This window comes from Stenella coeruleoalba, assembly GCF_951394435.1.
Source record: "Stenella coeruleoalba genome assembly, chromosome: X".
NCBI classification, from domain to species: Eukaryota; Metazoa; Chordata; class Mammalia; order Artiodactyla; family Delphinidae; genus Stenella; species Stenella coeruleoalba.
In genome coordinates, this window is record NC_137152.1 from 8,069,008 (window position 1) to 8,091,670 (window position 22,663).

General features: G+C 43.7%; 1 protein-coding gene and 1 pseudogene across 5 annotated transcripts in view; one reads left to right on the forward strand and one right to left on the reverse strand.

Moving 5' to 3' along the window:
* Nucleotides 1–22,663, reverse strand: part of MID1 (midline 1) — a 654,655-nt gene that overhangs the window by 183,713 nt on the left and 448,279 nt on the right. The gene's annotated exons all lie outside the window — the stretch shown is intronic.
* LOC307180424 (large ribosomal subunit protein uL23-like) lies at nt 7,924–8,395 on the forward strand (annotated as a pseudogene). Its single transcript has one exon. The product of its transcript is annotated as a large ribosomal subunit protein uL23-like (transcript).

A 22,663-nucleotide genomic window follows, 5' to 3' on the forward strand; every position in this document is an offset into this window, starting at 1 on the left:
GGGCTTCCCTGGTGGCGCAGTGGTTAAGAATCCGCCTGCCAACGTAGGGGACATGGGTTCGAGCCCTGGTCTGGGAAGATCCCACATGCCGCGGAGCAACTAAGCCCGTGCGCCACGACTACTAAGCCTGCGGTCTAAAGCCCGTGAGCCACACTACTGAAGCCCGTGTGCCTAGAGCCCGTGCTCCGCAAAAAGACAAGCCACCGCAATAAGAAGCCTGCGCACAGCAACAAAAGAGTAGCCCCCACTCGCCGCAACTAGAGAAAGACCGTGCACAGCAACGAAGACCCAACGCAGCCAAAAATTAATTAATTAATTTTTTAAAAAACTCTTAAGGGAACAACGTAAATAAATGAAGTCTACTTTTTCATTTACAAATAACCATAGTTTTTCAACATTTCTAATTCGATAAACGGCCCTTTAGGGGTTGTCCGTTAAGCGAGGATTAGATCCACTTACTGGAAACAGCGTAAGCAAGTAAACTGAAGCAAGTAAAGAAACGTGCTTCACCAAAGGTTCAGATGTTCTGTTCCCTGGGCTGTGATTAACAGCATTTGCAAATGGCAGCTGAAGGGATGTGGTAGTCTTGGCAAATCTTTCCTAAGACAGCAGCCGAGGTGATGATCCTGTGTAGTTAAGGGCAGGTTTGGTTATAAACAGACCTCCACAGCAAACATAACATGGGTTCCTGGGCCAGTGGTCTTGGACAGGCCCTACTGGACATGGATGGACACTGGGATGACACCTGAGAGGACAATTAACACTACTTATGCTACCTCTTTCAGTGTTCTGTTAGGTCAAAGCATATGGGATTATGTGTACATAAAAAATGGTTGACTATTCCTATAGTTTACTGAAATATGTATCAGGACATATCGTCAAAAGTCAATGAAAACCAAGCTGAACGTGCCAGTCAGCCACCTGGAAAACGCCTGCTGCAAGGGCACAGTCTTGAGCGGCTACGAAAAGACATTTTATTCCCCCTCAGAAGTTCCAGAAATCCAGTTGTTTTATGCTTATGGCCGCCATGGAAAATCTGAGGTGATTAGTGTAGGTGATTTAAGTGGACAAGGACATGAGTCCCTACTTAGGAAAAACAAAAAGAAAAGAAAGAAAATCCCACCTATAGTTCTTATAGGATGTCATAAAAAAGAAACAAGTTTCTACTCACTGAGTACAAGTACTCATTCAGTGAGTTTCGTTCAGTCGGTTAACCAAAGCAATGTGGCAAACTACAAGCATGGGTTGCAAATACGATTTGGAGTCCATTTTTGATGTTAATGTGGCCACAAAACTGGCTGATAGATGTCATGTAAACCAAATGACATCTCTAAGCCCAAGGTTTTTCAGGGGACAGTTGGGCAAATTAGGGACTGAATATTTGCGTCCCTCCCCAAATTCATATGTTGAAATCCTAACCCCCAATATGATGGTATTAGAAGGTAGTATCTTTGGGAGGTGATCAGGTCATGAGGGTGGAGCCCCCAGGCATGGGATTAGTGCCCTTGTAAAAGAGACCCCAGAGAGCTCTCTTGCCCCTTCTGCTACCTGAGGACACAGAAAGAGGACGGCCGTCTGCAGCAGGAAGTAGGCTTTCACCACACCCAGAATCTGTCAGAACCTTGATCTTGGAACCCCTGGCCTCTAGAACTGTGAGAAATATATTTCTGTTGTTTATAAGCCACCCAGTCTATGGTACTTTGTTACAGCAGCTCAAATGGACTAAGACAAATGAAATCATATATGGGGAAGTTTTTTGCAACTATTGCTTACTGTATGAATTTGGATGACAGACTCTGGAAAGAAGGGAAGAAATCTGTGGATATAGAAACAGAACAAATAGACACACCATGAGGAAACTTTTAGGAGAATATATCCTAAAGGGCAGACTTTCAGACAGGACAGGGCTGACTAGTCATCAGGGCTCAATTTTAAATAAATTGAGCTTGACATTTCATCACGTGAAAATTAAGGAGTTAAAACAATCATGTTATCTTAAATTTTAACTATAACTTACCATTTAATGATTCTATGCTTTTAGAGGTGAAATATTTTGACATTGTTTAGTTTTTGTTGATTAACTATGGCAATCCTTCGTTATTTTCCTCTTAATGATCTGATAAAGGTTTATACATGAATTTAGCAAAGGCTTTTGTGTAATTCCCCTACTTTCAAAAATTCTCTACATTCCCAATTGAACCTTCTGCTTCATGTCAACTTAATAATATCTTACTTCTCAAGAGTAATTCTTCAATTTCGGAATCATCTACTTTTCTTTACTATAATCTTACATTTAAATTTATAAGAGAAAAATTATTATAATAATTTATCTTTTACTTCTCTTATTAACCACTTTTCTAGATTCTGAGGTCATTGAGACCTTTATCAGTCTGGCTTCTTTAGAGAATCAGAACCAATGGCATATTTAACATATATATTGAAATGTATTACAAGAACTTGACTTATGTGATTATGAGTACTGGTACGTCTGACATCCATAGGGCAGGTGGATAGGAGCTCATTCTATAGTTATCAGGCAAAATTTCTTCTTCCTCAGGGAAAACTCAGTTTTGCTCTTCAGCTGAATGGACAAACCCACCAACGCTATCAAAGATAATCTCCTTTACTTAAAGTCAACCGATTATAGATGTTAACCACGTCTACAGAATACCTTCACAGCAACACCTAGATTGGAGTTTGATTGAATAACTCTACTACAGCCTAGCCAAGGGACTGCTGTATGTCCCTTCTAACAAGTAGCACAGAGGATATGATCAATCGGTCAATAAAAAATGTTCACTGAATTGTTGTGAATAATAGTAATAATAATAATTTTAAAACTTCCACTAGTAGAAGGTCCTCTTCTTTCTAAATAATGAAACCTTGCTAATAGATTTATTATACACTTATCAACTGCAACACTAGAAGGTAGGAGCTATAAAGTTTTGAGATAAAATATGATCTCGGGCTTCCCTGGTGGCACAGTGGTTGAGAGTCCGCCTGCTGATGCAGGGGACACAGGTTCGTGCCCCGGTCTGGGAAGATCCCACATGCTGCGGAGTGGCTAGGCCTGTGAGCCATGGCCGCTGAGCCTGTGCGTCCGGAGCCTGTGCTCCGCAACGGGAGAGGCCACAACAGAGAGAGGCCCACGAATCGCAAAAAAAAAAAAAAAAAAAAAGAAAGAAAGATCTCTAACTGATAATTGTATACCAACTCATACGATTTATCAAATACCAGGATAAAATGCAATTATTTTCATACAAAGACTCAACATTTTTGCATCCCATGTATTCTTTCATTGGAATCCACTCAAAGATGTGTTTTAGCAAAAGGAGGGAATTAACCAAGAAAGATAAGACAATGGGACTCAGAAAACAGAGAAACACAAAGACAATAAAGTCCAAGAGGATAGATGCAGCAGTCTTAGAAAGGCCCGAGGCTAATTTGTACCAGGAGGATGGAGGATTCCTGGAGGTAGGTCACCAGGGAACAAAATGATACTGATAGATCACATTTGAGAATGAACAGATATACATAAATATAAGCAAAAGGTGAGGCCATTATTAACTCCAGGAAAAACAAAAGAATGCACAAAAAAGGAAGCATAGCACAGCACACTACTGTGGCAGAGACTACGGGTGTTGATTTGGGGGCAGAAATGTGTTCAGCTGAAGAACATTTCCCAGCCTCCCTTGCAGGTGTGGGTGGTCATGTGAAACTATTATGACCTATGGAATTTTAATAGAAGCTGCTGTGTAAGGCTTCTGGGAAAGCCCTTTAAAGGAGACACAGACTGTATGCCCTTTGCCCTTCCCAGGCTTCCTCACCAGGAATACAATTGCAATGCCTGATGTAGTGGGACAATTCTGTTGCCATGAGGATGCAATACATGGTAAACCTGGAAAAAAGGAAAGGAAGAAGGATCTTAGATTGCTGATGACATCTTGGAGTCTCCTAATGAGCCCTTAACTTCATGTTTTGTGAGAAAAATAAACTGCTAATTTGTTTGAGCTAATGTTTTGGAATTTGTGTTACTAGATGAACACAATTCCTAACTGAAATGATTATATTAAGAGGAAGTGGGGTGGGGATGTGTAAGAGAGGTAATTCCTTTTTGATATATGTAGGATGTTAAAGATAATGTCTAAAGTTCATAAACCAAGAAGTAGTAGTAAAAGCACATTATGGAAAATATGAAAGTACATACCAGAGGAAATTTTACAAGTTGAAAGTGATTACTCCTAGAATGGAGTGGGATGGGGTAGGAAAAGCTATTTCTCATTACATGTCTTTAGTATATCTGTACTTTGAACATGTATTACTTTGATAAAAATTAACTAGGGGCTTCCCTGCTGGCGCAGTGGTTGAGAATCCACCTGCCAATGCAGGGGACACGGGTTCGAGCCCTGGTCTGGGAAGATCCCACATGCCGCGGAGCAACTTAGCCCGTGCGCCACAACTACTGAGCCCGTGCTCTGGAGCCTGTGAGCCACAACTACTGAGCCTGTGTGCTGCAACTACTGAAGCCCACACGCCTAGAGCCCGTGCTCCGCAACAAGAGAAGCCACAGCAATGAGAAGCCCGTGCACCGCAACAAAGAGTAGCCCCCGCTCGCCTCAACTAGAGAAAGCCCGCATGCAGCAATGAAGACCCAACGCAGACAAAAATAAATAAAATAAATTTAAAAAAATTAAACTAATTCAAAAGAAACAAAAAGATATTCGCTGGTTATTAACTCAATTTCCTGTCCTCAAATTCACTTCCTGTAAACTAGCAATATTTTATGATTATCTAGCCCATAGTTGACCAAAGAGTCAGAGTGAAGCTTTAGAGAAGTTACACGCCTGATGGCCAATTCTGAACCCCAAGTGCCATGTCACCACCTCATGCACATATGATCTGATCGGCTTTTTTTCTCTCTCTCACCACAGATTTAACATACTCAGAGTTTATGACTGATTTGCCATGCGTAGCGAGTAACACATATATGAGTCCTAATCCAAACTGCTTTCAACAAACCTTCTTCTAGATCTCCAGGAATGAAGATTCTAAAACCCAGATGTCTTAATAATTCATTAGACTAATCAAAAACCCCATTTTCTTCTTACTCCTAATTGGAATCATTCTTGATTTAAATCCTCTTGGGGGGGGGGGCTTAAGTATGGCTAGGAATAGCTGGTTACTGTTCTTCAGATTATTACCACTTTACTCTTTATCCTTATTCTTTTATCGCTCTGACTTTTCTTATATATGAAAATGATTTCTTACTTTTATCATAGATGAAAAGGATTAGTCTCCCAAACCTTTAACATTTTAATGCCCGAAGCTGATTTTCAAATTAGACTTAAAGATGAAAAAGAATTAACTTTTGTGAATCAGAGCTCAGTGTGTATATGTTAGAAACAAGCAAATCAGGCTGGTTCACTGATAATTACATGGACAGAAGGTGAACAGAAATTTTAATCAAAAGAAGCTTTGAACAGGACTTGAGCTCCTTGCCTGTAAAAAGACAATACTTTACCCTTTAGATTGACACTTCCCAGACGCACAGAATGATCGCTGAAATTGCTGTATTTTTTGCTGATTGATGAAAACCCTCTGCCACTTCACATGCAATATCAATACTTGCTTGAAGATGGCTTTAAGAAGGTAAAGATAAAAACTACTTAAGGATCATGGTTCACATGTCTCTTTCCTTTGCTAGACACAGATCAGGGGTATGTTTTACTCTTTTTTTTAAAAGCCAAGGCAATAATATTTGCCCTTATTTCCTTAGGACTAGGCAGCTCATGATGAGCTTTTCCTCTGCTGGAAACCACTATGAAAAGTCACACGTACTGAGGGAGGCTTTCCTATACTAGTCCCCTGATGCAACCTAAACATACTGAGTTGTGGCAAGGAAACAAAAGCAGACGATGAACACGAGGTGCCTTAGCTTTCTCCATATTTATTAAAGAGTTCTAAACGTCTGAGAAACTGCATTCAAACGAGGCTTCATTGTACTTCTCCTATAACTTACTAATTTACAAAAGGAAGGACTTATATTGCCTATTTTATAAAGTGTCGCTATTTGAAATCATCTTAATGGGAGTGATTCAAAAAACATCATACAATGAACAAGATAACTATACTCTTATTCGTAGCATTATCTATGTTATATCAGAAAGACCTACTGAGGGCCTTCCCTGGTGGCGCCGTGGTGAAGAATCCGCTTGCCGATGCAGGGGACACAGGTTCAAGCCCTGGTCCGGGAAGATCCCACATGTCGCGGAGCCACTAAGCCCGTGCACCGCAACTCCTAAGCCTGCGATCTAGAGACCATGAGCCACAACTACTGAGCCTGTGTGCCACAATTACTGAAGCCCGCACGGCTAGAGCCTGTGCTCCACAACAAGAGAAGCCACCGCAATGAGAGGCCCGCGCACCGCAACGAAGAGTAGCCCCAGCTCGCCGCAACTAGAGAAAGCCCACGCGCAGCAACGAAGACCCGATGCAGCCAAAAATAAATAAAATAATAAGAATTTTTTTAAAAAAGAAAGACCTACTGATATTTCTCCTAAACTATATCTGTGTGGGGAAGAGATCATTCTGTTATGGTCATCTTTAGAAACTAACCAATTGGTGATACTTACCTTCGACTGGGCAAACTAATCTAACCCAACTAAAGGAACTTAAAACAAGCTGATACACCACACACTAAGAGGTCTCAGTTAAACCTTAAATTAAAAAGTGGATACGTGCACTAGAGAGGCATGCTATTTCATCCAATAAAACCCACCAGGAGGTATTTACGCTGAGTAAAAAGGGAGGAAACGAAAGGGTCCTGTATCTGTCATGGTCCAGTGATGCAGCAGGTCCTCTTGAAGATAAGGCCAGTTTATGGTTTGTATATGGGAAATTGGAACACATCTCTCTGACGCCCAAACCGGTGCTCTTTCCAGCACGATGCTGCCCCCTAGTCCAGACCCACCTCCCAAAGCATCACACTGCACCTTCGAGATAAGCTAGGAGTTTACCATCACATGTGAAAACAAACTGAAGCACTTTCATGATTTGTATTTACCTTGAATGGTTCTCTAAATTTAGACTGTGTTCACCTGATCATTTGTAGTTAGGGAGTAAAAAATATATATATGTCTATTGATAGGAGATTCCTCATTGAGAAAAGTGTTGCTGTTTGTGCCGTGAAGGGCAGGATGTAGCTTTTAGAGCTATTTCTTTAGGACTGTGAATGAGGTTTCCCTTCTCCATTCAAAAGTCCCCAGTGGATTTCCCGATGGAATACATTCCTGTGATTCATTTCCACAGTTAGGAATGCAGTCCATGAAGTGTTTGTGTTTTTTTTCCCCCTCACTCAAAGCTAATTTGTACATTAATGCTTTAACCATTGATTTCATTAGCAACACATAGTATCTGTAGATCTCTGTGAATTGATTTTCATCACTCTCAGGGCATCCAAAGGTCTCAAGTGTAAGGACAAGCGCCTCCTATAAGAAAAAGATAAAGCAGAAACTAACACACCATTGTAAAGCAATTATACTCCAATAAAGATGTTAAAAAAAAAAAGAAAGAAAAAGAGGCTGAGGGCTTGCACGCATTAACCTTGTGCTAACAAAACATGAACTGGTACGCCTTCCTTATGCTCGAACGGCCAATCACTCATCCAGCAACTATTTATTGAGTGACTACTATGTGCCAGGCGGTGTTCCAGGCGGTGGAGGGGCAGGCAGACAGGTGCAGACAGGCTGAAGCCTGCCTGAGCATGCCTGTCAGTGAAGGGAGCCAGAGATCAGTCAACAAATAAATGTAAAGTGGGTCTGATGGTGAGAGAGGTAAAAGGGCAGGGAGTACTGGTGGGCTTGGGAAGTTGATATTTTAGAGGGTGATATTTGAGCAAAGCTCTAAGGAAGGAAAAAAGCCCTTTTCACGAAGATGGCGCCGAAGGCGAAGAAGCAAGTCCCTGCCCCTCCCAAAGCCAAAGCAAAGGCTTTGAAGGCCAAGAAAGCAGTGTTGAAAGGCGTCCACAGCCACAAAAAAAAGAAGATCCGGACGTCACCCACCTTCCGATGGCCCAAAACACTGCGGCTCAGGAGGCAGCCCACATATCCTCGGAAGAGCGCCCCTAGGAGAAACAAGCTCGACCGCTATGCCATCATCAAGTTCCCCCTCACCACCGACTCAGCCATGAAGAAAATAGAAGACAGCCACACAGCGGTGTTCACTGTGGATGTCAGGCCAACAGGCACCAAATCAAACAGGCTGTGAAGAAGCTCTATGACATTGACGTGGCTAAGGTCAACGCCCCGATCAGGCCTGATGGAGAGAAGAGGCATATGTTCGACTGGCTCCTGACTATGACGCTTTGGATGTTGCCAACCAAATTGGGGTCATCTAAACTGAGTCCAGCTGACTAATTCTAAATAGAAAAGTTTTCACTATTAAAAAAAAAAAAATTCTAAGGAAGGGAGAGGAAGCATGACTTTCAGCCTTGACGATGGACGGGGCAGAGTCATCCAGGCAGAGGGAACAGCGACTGCAGAAGCTCTGAGGTCAGGGCAAAGTAAGGATGACAGCAGTAGGAGCTGGGGTCTCAGGAATGTGTCTGGATGCGTGTGTGTGTGTGTGTGTGTTGGGGGGCAGTGTTTGTAGGTCATCTCGGGTCTAGCAGATTATGGGAAGAGCTTTGGGTTTCCCGTGGAGCAAGGCGGGGAGGCGTGGACGATCTGGAGCCGAGGAGTGACTTTTTAGAGTTCAGTGTGACTGCCGGGAGGACAGCAGCCTGTTAGACACAAGGAAAGTCGCTGACGAGGCTCTTGTGGTCACCCAGGTAAGCGGTGGTGGTGGAAGGTATAACGGTGGAGGTGGGGAGACCTGGCTAGATTCTGCATGGTGATTGTAAAGATAGAGCCAGTGTGATCTGCAGACAGAGTGAATGTATCAGAGAAACAGAGGAGACTAGGATAACTTCCAAGTTCTTTGCTGGAACTGCTGGAAAAATGAAGTCCCCATTGACTGAGATGGGAACGCAGTCAGGGGAGCTGTTGGAAGGAGGGGCCACCTCTCTGCCTCAGTCTCCTGTGGGAGGGGGAGTCTGGAGGCAGTGGAAGATGGTCCAGAAAGAAAGCAGGTCCAGGGATACATGAAGGAAGCCAAAACGTTTATGCTACACATGGAAAAAACCACTGCCCATAAGTACTTGGTTTCTCAATCCCAATCAACACAGTGTAGCACACTGGCTAAGAGCGCTGATTCTGAAAACAGCCTCAGTCCAACTATCAACTCACACTTACTAACTGTGACTATGGCCCATCTGCTTATTCTCCCTCAAAGTTATTGTGATTTGAATGAGGCGACTTGTTTACAGTTAATGTTATTTAACTTTTACTGAGTGTTTCCTACATGCCAAGTGCTTGTGAGCGCGCTGAATTCTCCTTTGCCCCGAGGAGAACAGGCACGCATATCACCATCCCCACTTTCTGAGAGAAAACTGAGGCACAGAGGGGCAAAGTGTCTCACCAAGGTCACAAAGCTAAGAGGCCACAGCTCCTGGTTTATGTACTCAGGCTGACTAGCCCCTGAAAACCTGCTCTTAATCACAGAACTCTGAGAATGCAGCACATAGCAATCACCCACAAATCGTGGCTTGTATTACGATGAGGGGACTCCCGAAACAATGAAAACACCCAATGGTCAGTTTGTACGACTCCACTTGGAATCGTCATGTGGCTCGGTTTCTACCGGGCCTCACTGTCTCCAGCTGTATTTTGCGTACAAAGCCTGTGTTCCTCTGTCCATGGAATGCACAGATATGCTGAAGGCTTTGCTGAGAAAATCAGAACAAAGCATTCATCGTTTGAAAGTTCCCTTTAAAAGCCTCCTACACTGTTGGTGGGAATGTAAATTGGTGCAGCCACTATGGAAAACGATATGCAGGTTCCTCAAAAACCTAAAAATAGAGCTACCGTATGATCCAGCAATCCTGGTCATACATCCAGAAAAGACAAATCCTGGTCATACATCCAGAAAAGACAAAAACTCTAATTCAAAAACATACATGCACCCCAATGTTCACAGCAGCACTACTTACAACAGTGAAGACATGGAAGCAACCTAAGTGCCCATCAACAGATGAATGGATGAAGAAGAGGTGGTACATATATATACAGTGGAATACTACTCAGCCATAAAAAAGAATGAAACAATCCCATATGCAGCAACATGGATGGACCTAGAGATTATCATCCTAAGTGATGTAAGGCAGACAGAGAAAAACAAATATGACATGATATTACTTATATGTGGAATCTAAAAAATAATACAAATGAACCCATATACAAAACAGAAATAGACTCACAGACATAGAAAAGGAAAGGGAGGGGAGGGATAAATTAAGAGTATGGGATTAACAGATACACACTACTATATATAAACTAGATAAGTAACAAGGATTTAGTGTATAACACAGGGAACACTATTCGATATCTTGTAATAACCTCTAATGGAAAATAATCTGGAAAAAATTATATACCTGAATTACTTTGCTGTACACCTGAAACTAACACAACATTGTAAAGCAACTATACTTCAGTTAAAAAAAAGTTCCCTTTAGGGCTTCCTTGGTGGCGCAGTGGTTGAGAGTCCGCCTGCCGATGCAGGGGACACGGGTTCGTGCTCCGGTCCGGGAAGATCCCACATGCCGCGGAGCTGCTGGGCCCGTGAGCCTGCGCGTCCGGAGCCTGTGCCCCACAACAGGAGAGGCCGCAACAGTGAGAGGCCCACGTCCCGCAAAAAAAAAAAAAAAAAAAAAAAAAAGTTCCCTTTAAAAACACCCAAGGCACAGGAGTCCTTAAGAGTCAGAAAACCCATCACAAGTGTGCAAATGTTGGTTTCTCACTGTTATTAATGACATTCAAGACTGTAACTCACTTGTGTGCTCCAGATATGGACTAGGAAACAATCGCTCAGATACACGGGCAAGTAGCTCCAGGGTAGGCAATGACCTTCAGACGCTCTCAGAGTTCTGTCCTCTCTCCAGATCTTGGAGGTCTGGCTTCAGCCCCAAAGTGCTTGCAGATGGGCCTGTCCTGCACCTCTGCACCTTATTTCTTCCAATTATAGTTTCTAAAACCAGTTTTCATTTTATTGAGGGCATGTTTCCAGATGTGTTTTTAAAGTAATCAGTGCTACTAATAAAAGACAACATGACCCCTGAAGCTGCTGGCAAATATATTCCATCACCAGATGTACTATTTTAAGGCTCATGTGTCTAAAAAAGCCTAACTGGACTATGTCATATCTATTTTTTTTTGTTGCGTATCTCAGGCAAGTCAAACTCTCTGTGTTTCAGTGTCCTTACTTGTACGACGAAAGCATGAGTTGTCTTGTCTGCCCACTGAAATCACCTGGAGGAGATTTAAAAGCTACTGGTACTTGTCTTTCTCTTTCTGGCTTACTTCACCTAGTATGATCATCTCTAGTTGTATCCATGTTGCTGCAAATGGCATCATTTCATTCTTTTTTACGGCTGGGTAGTATTCCACTGTGTATATATGCACCACCTCTTCTTCATCCACTCATCTGTCGATGGACATTTAGGTTGTTGCCTTGTCTTGGCTATTGTGAATAGTGCTGCTATGAACATACAAGTACCATATGATACCACTTACATGTAGAATCTAAAATACAACACAAATGAACCTAAGAAACAGAAACAGAATCAGGGACATAGAGAACAGACGGGTGGTTGCCAAGGGGGAGGGGGTGGAGGAGGGACGGAGTGGGAGGTTGGGATTAGCAGATGTAAGCTTTTTTTTTTTTTTTGCTTTGCTGTACGTGGGCCTCTCGCTGTTGTGGCCTCTCCCGTTGAGGAGCACTGGCTCCGGATGCGCAGGCTCAGCGGCCATGGCTCACGGGCCCAGCCGCTCCGCGGCATGTGGGATCTTCCCGGACTGGGGCACGAACCCGTGTCCCCTGCATCGGCAGACGGACTCCCAAACACCGTGCCACCAGGGAAGCCCAGATGTAAGCTTTTATATAGAGAATGGATAAACAACAAGGTCCTACTGTATAGCACAGGGAACTATATTCAATATCCTATGATAAACCATAATGGAAAAGAATATAAAAAAAGAATGTATATATATGCATATATATGTTTAACTGAATCCCTTTGCTGTACAGCGGTAATTAACACAACATTGTAAATCAACTATACTTCAATTTAAAAAAAAAGATATTGGTGACTGGGTCCTACCCCCAGAGAGTCTGATTTAATGGATCTGGGCTGAGCTTGGGCAGAGAGATTGTTAAAGAGCTCCCCTAGGGAATTAGAATGAGCAGTGGGGAACCAGAGGTCTGTCTAGAACAGTGGTTCTCAAATTCAAACAGGCATCAGAATCTCCTCGAGCGATCGTTAAAACACAATTACAGGGCCCCGCCTCAGAGTTTCTGATTCAGCAAAGTCTGGGGTGCGGCCTGGAAATGTGCATTTCTGCCTAGTTCCCAGGTGGGGCCGATGGTGAAGCGCTTCTCTAGATCAGCTTTGGGAAGCGCTTCTCTAGATCAGCGCCCTTCTCCAAACTCCCGCCCTCTGGCCAACTCCTACCCACCACCTGTTACTGGACCAGCTGAGGATGGTTTCTAACATTTTCCAATGGTTGAAAAGAAAATCAAAAGAATTCTGTTTCCTGTCATGTGAAAAGTATATGAAATCCATATTCAGTGTCCATATATAAAGTTTTATTGGAAGGCAGCCACAAATCATTAAACCAAGCTCGGGGCCTTGCGTGAGTGCATTGCTACGTACAAAGCCAGGCCTGAGTGACATCGGCTACTGCAAGCTCCAAGCCTGATGTGTTTACCGTCTGAAGCAGGTCAGAATAGGCCACCCCCAAATATACCACTTTGGCATCAGGATTATTTTGGGCTGAAGGCAACTGAGAACCAAGAGATGTAGGCAGAGTTCTCCGTCCTCCTCTTACCTGTCTAAAATGGGCATAAATTTCCCTCTGTGTAAGGTCTCTCCTACCCCACCCCCTTCACCAGGGAGAGGAGAGTGACTCTTATCATGGAAGACAGAGTGTTAACACCAAGATGAGTGTGCACAGACTGCACGAAAATAGCCCTTATCTTCTAGGAGTCCCTCCACATCTCTCCTAGTCACTTCCTCACATTTTATTGTTCCTTGAAGCCCAAACCCTCCTTTCTTTGTGAAAAGGGTACATAAGCCCTCGAGTCTAACTGCTTCTTTCAGTTTTATTCCTTTTCTGTGAACTCCAGTGCACGTAAGTGTTGTTAGCACTGTGTGTGCCATTTATCCTGTTCATCTGGCTTTTGCTAGTTTAACTCGCAGGCCCCAATGAATAAACCTAAGAGAGTACAGGAAAAGTTTTTCCTTCCTGACACTCCTTACCCAGGAGATGGGAAAAGGTGAAGTTTGCAGGCTCTCAGTCCTACAGCACCCCTTTACCATACCTCAGTTTGTCATCACACATGATCAAAAGCCCCACTCCTGGGCTTCCCTGGTGGCGCCGTGGTTGAGAGTCCGCCTGCCGATGCAGGGGACACGGGTTCGTGCCCCGGTCCGGGAGGATCCCACATGCCGCGGAGCGGCTGGGCCCGTGAGCCATGGCCGCTGAGCCTGCGCATCCGGAGCCTGTGCTCCGCAACGGGAGAGGCCACAACAGTGAGAGGCCCGCGTACCGCAAAAAAAAAAAAAAAAAAAAAAGGTCCACTCCTGACTTTTCGTCGCAGCCTACGTCGTAAAACGCGACCGAATAAAGACCACTCCATCAGAGAGAGCCTCCTGGAAACAGGACGTCTTAAGTCAGGTCACCTCACAATAGAAAGATTGTGGACGTTTACATGATCTTGTGTCCTTTCTGGTAACAAATACCCGTGAAATGACCACCAGAGATCCAGATGCGGCAAAAACCTCAGGCTCATACCCATCGCGTATGCTAACGAAGGCTCCTTCTAAACTATGGTAGGCATGCTATGGCCAGGAAGAAGAGGGGGTCTGCTACTTCTTCTTAAATATCTGAAACCCGAAGTTATTTCATGGCATTTGAATAAAAAAATCCCATATGTAAGAACCCTTTGGTGATAAAGAAGGCATGAAAACACATTCTACTGGCAATAAGCACATACGTTGTAAGACTTTCTCAAAAGCCCCTTCTCCTCCTGACTCATGCCCCTAATTTAAACCCAAGTAATACCATCCACGGTTAACTAATATGGTTTTATTTCTCCCTGTTTCTCTGAAACGATGTGTATCTTTTCAGGTAACTATTCCCTTGACAAAGAGGTTGCTATGGATACATTTTTTTTTTTTTTAACTGAGCGCTGGTATTTTAAAGCCTGTGCAATTTAGTGAAGTCTACCTGGCCTGAGGGTTATACGCATTTAAGTGCCTGTCTTTAATGTTCACAATTTTATCTTAATACAGCTGCTCTGTGCCTTTGACATGTGGTGTTCAGGAGGGGCTGGAGATGGCGTGGGAGTTCCTTAAGGAAAAACCAGTAAGACAAATATCACACGACCCACCTAACTGCAGTTGAATAAGTGGATGTTTCACTTGCCTGGAATTTGTCTGTTCTCGGCACGTTTAATAATGAGTCATGCTATGCATTTGCAAGGCGCCCAGGGCCCAGGGCCACGTGATGACTTTCTGTGCCGAAGTTCCTCGTCTTTGTTCAGACAGGCCGCTAATGCATCCCACGAAGCTGACCTAATGCTACTTCAGTGGGTCTCTTTTTCTTCCGCGGCTCAGCTTAAATGTGATATTCAGGAAATCGATTGTCAGGCACGCAAATCGAGAGAAAAGTATGCCACATTAAATCATGATGGTTTAATAAGGCTTTACTCATCGGCAAAAGACTTCTGGTTCTCTCAGTTGAGGCAAGACAAAAAGCGGACCCTGCCACAGAGAAGGACTCTAGCACTTTCACCGGCGTTCCACCTTTGCGGAAGCATTTAGTGAAATAGGACCCAAGTTGCGTATTGTGGCTGTCACTATTCTACCTGAAAATATAAGCGACCAGGTATCCTACTTTACTCATGAACTTACTAGGTGAGGATCTCTACCATTATGATTACACTTGAGGGGAAACAGCAAACATTTCTATGAATATAATGGCACCAAACACTCAGGAATGCTTCCTGGTACCTCAAGAATTTCTTTTCAGAGCAAAAGAAATCTTGAAACTTTCATCTGTTCCTAAAAATAGAAATTAATAAAATACGTATTCATTTTCCTTCAAGTTCAATTGGTTTTCTTCTGTAATCTATAGAAAAGGAAGCACATGTAAGAAGACGTATACTTAAATGACACCCTTTTCAATCAGACGTGGAATCTTGCCAAAAAAAAGGTCTAGAATTAAAGAATTGCAGTGTTGAAATTCTCCAGATCATCTATACACTGATGACTTTGCCTGCCACAGAACTATTAATTTGGTATTTGTCAGGGCTGTAAAACTTTACATCTTTATGTAGTAACTTACTCTCATGAAGTACACTAATTAGGGTGACATGTAACAGTAACATAAAACCAGTTGCTTTCCATGGGCTAATGGGTGTCTACCACAATCGTGCCTTAGCTCAAGAAGGCTGAAAGCAATTTCACATGAAGAAACTAGTTTCATTCTTCAATTAACAATTGAAATCAGTGCTTAGCTGTCCAAGATTAAATACCAAATACATTACAGGCACCGAAAGCATTTTTAATCCTTCGTCCTTAACTACAGATACTCCTTTGTTTAATTTTTGGTTTGCTTTGTTAGATAAAGAAAAAGACTTAAAGGAGAAAGAGATTTAAAAAATAAAACAGAGGGAACAGCATGAAAGCAACTATACAATGTTGGTAAAATGTGGGAGAATAGAAACCATGTGCAAGTATGTATTGTGGAATAAAGTTTTTAAAAAAAAACTTCAGAAATCTTCTTTGAAGAGACAGTACCAGAGGAAAAAACTGATGAAAAATTAGCAGGTGCCGGTAGGAAAGCCTTGCCCAGTTCTCTTTTACTTAAACGAAAGAGAACAAGATGAAGAGTTTAAAAATAGAGAGAAAGGCAAAACAGTACAGTTTTTGTCTTCCTCAGTTCCTCCTCTTTACTGTCATTAATCAACTACTCCAGCAGCTGACCACCAGGGAACTGCGCTGAGTGAGGGCAATTCAAAGCAATGGAAGCCAAATCTGTCCTTACAGGTGGCCCCATTGGGATTTGGACCCAGAGTGAAAGGAGGATAATGACCTCAGAGCAGCCTCTGGTGGCTGAATGTCAAAAGCTCAAGAAGTCAGAGGCCACCTTACTGGTGTTCTTGAGATTCTGTGCAAATGGAAGCTACTAACTAAACAACTTCCAGGAGTAACCCAGAATTGACTTGGTGGAAATTGAAATTAATTCGCTATTCTCAAAGACTCTCACAGATGATGGGAGATTAGATGCTGACAAATTGGGCTATTCTGACAAGAGGTAGAGTTTTCCTTATGTTTGCTCATCAACTACATTAGGAACTTGGGATTAAAATACACACACTACTATACGCAAAACAGATAACCAAAAAGGACCTGCTGTATAGCACAGGGAAATCTACTCACTATTCTGTAATAACCTATATGGTTAAGGAACGTGAAAAAGAATGGATACATGTGTATGTATAACTGACTCACTTTGCTGTACACCTGAAAGTAACACAACATTGTAAATCAACTATACTCCAATAAAATTTTAAAAATAAAGTGTTAAATACAAAATTACCTCCAACGTTCCTACTATTTCAAATAAAGGATGAACCAGCGGTGACTGACACTCGAAATTTTAATTTTAAGCAATGGATGTTTTTAAGCAATCCAGATATTTTCAATTCTTGAAAAGCTCTGTGTCTGTAGGAGGGAGGGAGGGAGTGTGTGCGCACAGAGATCTGTCCATTAGAAGCATTTGGGTGCATTTTCTTGTCACAGCTGGAAAACATCTGTTTAGGACAGAGGCTCATAAATTCCATCTGGTAGGTTCCCACTGAGCTATCTCATCTGGGATGTTTCCAAGGGCCCCTTTTCAAAATCTTGAACCTTACAGTGTCACCTGTGTCAACTGTCATGTCCCAAAGAGTGCTGCCCTCTGTGGTATCCTGCTTCTGAGCGCATCACATTTACACAGCAGGTTAGAAGGTTTTGTTCAAAAAGAGATGTTTTACGTTCTCAAAAAAGGCTTGAAGGTTTCCAACAGCTAAGGTGAATATTCAAACACATATTTTAAAACTGGTTTCAATAGGGGTCAGCTTTACTTACTGTTAGCAATAAACCAGCAGTTTCCCAGGGCTGCTAGAAGCCATGGAATTCTCGTAAGACTACGTCAACCTGACCAAAAACCCATGGTAAATTCCGTGCGTACAGTGTTGAAACTATAAAGCCCACTTATTGCTCATTCCCAAATAAGTATCCCAGTTCAATCAAGTATCACCATTTGAACGATCTGGGCTTGCCAAAACCGGGTAAGATGGTCCTTTGGACACAAGTTCACCATCTTCTTAAGTCTGCTGGCTTTCCAAATAAAGTCTCTATTCCTTGCCCCCCACCCCCCAAAGAATGATCTGGGCTCCTAATTAGTGCCCCCAAATTAGACAGCATCTGTTTAAAAGTACACGGAATTGGGCTTCCCTGGTGGCGCTGTGGTTGAGAGTCCGCCTGCCGATGCAGGGGACACGGGTTCGTGACCCGGTCCCGGAAGATCCCACGTGCCGTGGAGCGGCTGGGCCCGTGAGCCATGGCCACTGAGCCTGTGCGTCCGGAGCCTGTGCTCCGCAACGGGAGGGGCCGCAACAGTGAGAGGCTGCAACAGTGAGAGGCCCGCGAACCGCAAAAAAAATAAATAAATAAAAAATAAAAAAATAAAAGTACACGGAATGAATAGTAATGTACCAATGTTAATTTCTTAGTCCCGATGAATGTACCATGGCAATGTAAGATGTTAACATTAGGGGAAGCTAAAGACTTCCCTGGTGGTCCAGTGGTTAAGACTCCGCGTTCCCAAAGCAGCGGGCCTGGGTTTGATCCCTGGTCAGGGAACTAGATCCCGCATGCATGTCGCAACTAAGAGCCTGCATGATGCGATCAAGAGTCTGCATGCTGCAACCTAAACAAAACAAACAAACAAAAGCTCCTGCGCGCCCCAGTGAAAACCTGCACGTGGCAACAAAGATCCCATGTGCCGCGACTAAGACCCAGCACAGCCTAATAACTAAATAAATATTTTTTTAAAATTAGAGGAATCTGGGTGAAGGGTATGTAGGAACTCTCTATGCTATCTTTGCAACTTTTCTGTAAATTTAAAAATGTTCTGAAATCAAAAGTTTATTCTTTAGAAAGTACAGAAATTAATATGGGCGTATACACTGAGGGGAAGTGGTAAAGGATGGCCAAAATTCTCTCACAGGAAAAAGGATTACTAATAGGCAATCATTTATTGTTGCTTGTTATGTACCGGGCACTAAACTATATACCTTAACATTAAGTCATTAAAATGGTGCCCTTTAAGCACACTGATAAAGGAGTACTGTTGCCTACGCTGATTAACAAGAGAACCAGTTCTGAAGGAAAAAATCCCAGACATGCGATGTTTAGACTTCAGGAGGAGAACCTTCCTTTATCCTTCCTCTCTGTTATCTCCCTGTTTTCTCCTTCCCTGGGGTTTTAGGCCCACTTCAAACCTTATCTTTATTCCTTCCCTCCATGACATTTCTTTGTTATTACTCATATGCTATTACTCAATTGTGCAGAATAATTGAACGTCCAATTATTTCAATAGTCAAATATTTGAATTTCGAGACAGTAAAAACCAATACTCAAATATTTAAACTTGGAGATTTCTAATACATATTATTTTCCATATGAGAAAGCAAGGATGTGGTCGACGTGTTCACCCTAGTTAGAGCCAACCTCGGTCTGGTCACGAGGCCCCATTGTGAATTCTCTGGACTTGAGTTCCTCTTCAGCATTTGTCTAGTAACCTAATTAGTATCTCAGCTATTTTTAGCTCCAGAACAGGGTCCGAAGTTCCCATGACAGTCACACAGCACAATTTCAAGTGTGACACAAAAACATTATTCCCTTCCATACTCAGAAAGTGAAAGATACACAGATTACAAGCGTCAACAGTAGGTCTCCAAAGCCCAGTTTCCTTTTAGACCTCTCTTGCCTTCCTTGTAATTCCACTGAGACTCACTGTCTTTATCACTCTTTTTTTTTTTTTCGGTATGCGGGCCTCTCACTGCTGTGGCCTCTCCCGTTGCGGAGCACAGGCTCCGGACGCGCAGGCTCAGTGGCCATGGCTCACGGGCCCAGCCACTGTGGCATGTGGCATCTTCCCGGACCGGGGCACGAACCCGTGTCCCCTGCATCGGCAGGCGGACTCCCAACCACTGCGCCACCAGGGAAGCCCTGTATCACTCATTTAACTATTGATTCTATTCTAGCTTGCATTAGCTTCTCTGTTGTTATTATCATTATTGAAGGCAGACATCTCTTTTGAACTTCTTCCCAGACTTTATGGGTACGACTACAAGGCACGTTGCTCTCAGGTTTTTTAACTACAGCAAGTATGGAGGTGAGGCAGTGCCATGTGGCTGAAAGCCCCAGGGAACAGGTAGCCAGGAACGCTGTCTCCAATTCTTTCTGCCACCAGCAAGCTTTGTGTATCCCAGGGCAACCTGGTTCACTTCTCAGAGTCTCAAAGTCCTCAGGGGAGCAGCGAGGGGTTGGACTTGACTCAGATAAACCACTAGGGTTTACTGAGCACCGTGCTGGATGCCTCTTGGGCACCATGTCATTCCTCTCATTGCCCCCTCTTCCTCCAGCCCCTGCCATGGTGACCATTTCTACATGGGCTTCAACCAGTTTCCCTTGCGTGTAACAGATGGTGTCTTGCCTCTGGGTGTACCAAGGGCCTCTCGATTCCTGCCTAAGGGCTTTTCTGACTGGGCACGGGACCCCTGTATCTCAGCTTTTCTGGACGCACAACTGGAAGTACAGGGAGCCAACTCTCACAGGGCCACACAAGACTGCTGGGGCACGGGAGCCTCTTGTCCCACAGATGAGTTCTGAGACGCACTTGATAAGCTCCTCAAAACACTCCCTGGGATAAATCTCCTTTGCCCATGGGAGAAGCGAACTTGATAATGCCCTTGGCCCAGCCTTCCCACTATCTCTGTGACTCCCCCGTCCCACAGTGTTGCCCCCTGAGACCACTTCCAATACAGACTTCCTGCAAGTAGACTGCGCGTCAGGATCCGCTCTGGGGGGTATCTAGGCTAAGACAACAGCCTACTCTACATCAGACATTGTCATCCTTTTCTGCTCTAAATTTGGATTGTTCTGCAATTACTTGCTGGAAGACTTCAGTTCTGCCCAGTGGTTCATATAATGAGAACAGGCTGGGAAGAGGCTGAGTGGCCAGGATAACTGAAAATTACTTCCAGCTTTCTGCCTGACTTCGAGAGGCCACCGGGCATAAGGTTCTGGTACAGTCCCAGGGTGTATTTGGCTACATCACGTGGTGACCTAATATAAGTGGAAAGGAAATATAACAGAGAGTAATTTAAACAGAAATAGGCTAATGAGAAAGACCCAGAAACGGCTCTGCTCTCTTCCAGTCCCTGATGTTCAGCAAAATGTTAAAGGAAGGACATTTCCACCTGCGTTTCTGCTCAAAACGGAAGTTTTTAAGTTCAGGAGAAAATTGTCTAAAAAAACACATTTTTGCAAGTTGCCAGAAAATGAGAGAAGTATGTCATCTCTCCCTTTAGAAGAGAACGAAGGGACATTAACCCTTGTTGCAAGGGGAGGGAGAGTATTTTTGATAAATCAAGTTTGGAAAATAAGTTATGCAGGCTCTCTCTTTTCTAGATGGCAAGTTTCCCCTGAACCTTGAAAATAATATATATTGTGATTCTTTGAGAGGGAGACTCAGAAAGCAGCATTTCCCTAACTTATTTTTCCACAGGTCATTTTCCAGGACAAGAAGGTGTGGAATAGGCTTAGAGAGATGAAAAGAAGGCTGTCTTTTTTGGCATGATTTGAATGTCTTAATTGGACGATGTAATAGGTAAATACTTGAGGCTTCTTCTCTCACTATGATCTTGATATAATACTACTGGATAAGATGTACAAATGACCTGGGCTTTGTCTGGTGAATTAGGGTTTATACGGCATTGCCTCACCTTACCTGCACCCTTCAATCTAAACAACAATCTGGGAGGTAGGCAGAATAGGGATCCTTACTATTTAGTAGAGGACATCAACGTTCAGCATTTGCCTACGTTTACTTCTTTTTATTATGTTTTTAATTTTTGGCTGCGATGGGTCCTCGCTGCTGTGCACGGGCTTTCTCTAGTTGCAGCAAGTGGGGGCTGCTCTTCGTTGTGGTGCGCGGGCTTCTCATTGCAGTGCCTTCTCTTGTTGCAGAGCACGGGCTCTAGGTGCATGGGCTTCAGTAGAGATGCAGCACGTGGGCTCAGTAGTTGCAGCACATGGGCCCCTAGAGCACGTGGGCTTCAGCAGTTGTGGCACGTGGGCTCAGTAGTTGTGGCTCGTGGGCTCAGGAGTTGTGGCTCGCGGGCTCAGTAGTTGTGGATTGCAGGCTCTAGAGCACAGGCTCAGTAGTTGTGGCGCATGGGCTTAGTTCCTCCGTGACATGTGGGATCTTCCTGGACCAGGGCTGGAACCCGTGTCCCCTGCATTGGCAGGAGGATTCTTAACCACTTCTCCTTCCTGATCCAGGATGCTAACCACCATCAAACCTATATTGTGACATTTTTATTAGTTTGTTTGTTGAGCTTATCATTCGACAAAAGAGAAATCATTTTGTATTTTTACTAGTTATTTGGTCTTTTCCCAATAGTACTGCCACAAAAGGAAATATATGAGGTTGGGAAGGGTCAAAATCATCTCTGGAAAACTGTTAAGAGTATTATGTGTTCTCTTAGTTCAACTTCAAATGGCGAATTAAAGTGTAGAAGTGTTGGTGTAAAAAGGTGCTACTGATTGGAACCAAGATGGCGGAGTAGAAGGACGTGCTCTCACTCCCTCTTGCGAGAACACCAGAATCACAACTAGCTGCTGGACAATCATCAACAGGAAGACACTGGAACTCACCAGAAAAGATACCCCACATCCAAAGACAAAGGAGAGGCCACAATGAGACCACAGGAGGGGCGCAATCACAGTAAAATCAAATCCCATAACTGCTGGGTGGGTGACTCACAGACTGGAGAACACTTATACCACAGCAGTTCACACACTGGAGCGCAGGTTCTGAGACCCATGTCAGGCTTCCCAACCTGGGGGTCCGGTAACAGGAGGAGGAATTCCTAGAGAATCAGGCTTTGATGGCTACTGGGATTTGATTGCAGGACTTCCACAGAACGGGGGAAACAGAGACTCCACTCTTGGAGGGCATACACAAAGTAGTGTGCGCATCGGGACCCACGGGAAGGAGCAGTGACCCCAGGGGAGACTGAACCTGACCTACCTGCTAGTGTTGGAGGGTCTCCTGCAGAGGTGGGGGGTGGCTGTGGCTCACCGTGGGGACAAGGACACTGGCAGCAGAAGTTCTGGGAATTACTCCTTGGCGTGAGCCCTCCCAGAGTCTGTCATTAGCACCACCGAAGA